Here is a 2,552-nt window from a genome sequence, read left to right as displayed (position 1 = left end):
CAAAATAGTCCTTGTGCGCGCTTACTACTGAACGTAAACGAGTTGTATTGATTTAAACACTTTAAACATTTGAATAAAAGCGCTCACCTTTCTTCAGCCGCGGGAGCGCGGCGCAGCCTTATGACGTCACGTCGCCAGACCAAAATAAAAGTCTTTTTTTTTCGCTCTATTAAACCTTCGAATAACAAACAGGCACTGTCATCTTTATATTGCTAAACACATTAACAATAAATCCAAGCAGCATATAATAAACAATATAATACTAAAAAAAGTAAACATTAAAATAATACTAAAAGCAAATTATAACAAATTAAATTACATTTCAGGAGGGGTCAATCCATGTATGTTGACAGAAGTTTAGAGAATTTTAAGGCACTCTTCGCTTTTAAATGTTTTATGGATTGAAATAAAATTCTAAAATATTTTGTAAATGCTGTAAAACAAGGAGAAGCTTTAACAAATCTACATTTGTGTATATAAAACTTTGCTACAATCAACATACTGCACAAAAATTCAATCTCTTTTGTTTTGCGATAGTCAAATGTGATCGACATTTTTCATCTACAACCACTCATACAATCTGTCCCAACAGGATCTAACAATAGTACAACTGTAAAAAAGATGTTCCTGAGATTCGATATCTTTCAAGCAGAAAGTACATACGTTACTGTCCAAATTAATACAAATTCATTACATGGGTAAATGTCAATAATTGTTCTAAAGTGTCCTTCTTTCATTTTAGGTAGCAAGGGGAATGACAGGGATCTACTTCTAACTTTAATAGTGTCAGCTTTTGAAAACCTCTGCAGTTGTACTATTGTTAGATCCTTTTGGGACAGATTGTATGAGTGGTTGAAGATGAAAAATGTCTATCACATTTGACTATCACATTGTTAAATTTTGTTTATTTATGCAAAACAACGAGATTGAATTTTTATATACACAAATTTAGAGTTGTTAAAGTTTCTCCAAGTTTCATTTAAATGTAATTTAATTTGTGTTATAATTTGTTTGTTTTTTTAGTATTATTGTCCTTCTTTCATTTTAGGTAGCAAGGGGAATGACAGGGATCTACTTCTAACTTTAATAGTGTCAGCTTTTGAAAACCTCTGCAGTTGTACTATTGTTAGATCCTTTTGGGACAGATTGTATGAGTGGTTGAAGATGAAAAATGTCTATCACATTTGACTATCGCATTGTTAAATTTTGTTTATTTATGCAAAACAAAGAGATTGAATTTTTATATACACAAATTTAGAGTTGTTAAAATTTCTCCAAGTTTCATTGAAATGTAATTTAATTTGTGTTATAATTTGTTTGTTTTTTTTGTATTATATTGTTTATTATATGCTGCTTGGATTTATTGTTAATGTGTTTAGCAATATAAAGATGACAGTGCCTGTTTGTTATTCGAAGGTTTAATAGAGCGAAAAAAAAGACTTTTATTTTGGTCTGGCGACGTGACGTCATAAGGCTGCGCCGCGCTCCCGCGGCTGAAGAAAGGTGAGCGCTTTTATTCAAATGTTTTAAGTGTTTAAATCAATACAACTCGTTTACGTTCAGTAGAAAGCGCGCGCGTGCTGAACTTAAACAACGCTGATTTCTTTTGCTGCGTCCAATTCGCATTCTATCCGTCCTAAATAGTATTCGAAAATAGAATTAGTATGTCCCAAATCATAGTATGTTGAAAAGTATGCCAAAGATTCCCGGATGGTCTGCAACTCGAGATTAAAATTCACAGTGCAGATCGACGCACACTCTGACAGTGCGGTGGGCGAGGATTCGATTAGAACTACAAACACGCATAAAAAGTGTTTAAAAACTACAAACATGGTGGATATGCGAGGCCAACGGACAGGCAGAGAACGTTTGAGTAATAAATAATCAATGTCTAACCTGATTAAAAATGTTTATGTAATGTTATGCACGTTATATTTAATCTGCAGCAACACTGTGAACTTTTATAATAATACGTTTGGTCGTTAACTTTTAAACGCATCATTATTCTTCACTAAAAGAGTACATACTTTTAGGGCGTAGTATAAGTAGGCAAACTGGGACGCGGCATCTGATCACAGGAAGTGCCTGCGGTCATGTGACAGGAAGTGTCTGCGGTCATGTGACAGGAAGTGCATGTGGTCATGTGACAGGAAGTGCATGCGGTCATGTGAAAGGAAGTGCCTGTGGTCATGTGACCGCGCTCACCGTGCTCTCCGCAGCCCCAGGAGTAGATGTCCCCGGCGCGGGTCAGCGCCACCACGTGATTGTCCCCGCAGGACACCTGTCGCACCGGACGCTCCTGGAAGAAGTCCAGCAGAACCGGCTCCAGCACCTCCATGCCCAGCTCGTTCTCCACACCGATGCAGCCGTAGTAATCAGAGCCGAACATGTACATCTGATCCTCGTCTGCCGGAGGAACCGCAAACACACGTCACACAAACACAGATCCTCCCGGGCTCCACTAATCACTTTATTTCACATTTGACTTGATATTTGTGACCCTGCAGCACAAAAGCAGTGTTAAGTCGCTGGGGTATATTTGTAGCAATAGC

The sequence above is a fragment of the Sinocyclocheilus rhinocerous genome, unplaced genomic scaffold, assembly GCF_001515625.1.
Source record: "Sinocyclocheilus rhinocerous isolate Xijiao unplaced genomic scaffold, SAMN03320098_v1.1 scaffold1315, whole genome shotgun sequence".
Lineage (NCBI taxonomy): Eukaryota > Metazoa > Chordata > Actinopteri > Cypriniformes > Cyprinidae > Sinocyclocheilus > Sinocyclocheilus rhinocerous.
This window is presented reverse-complemented; position numbering follows the sequence as displayed.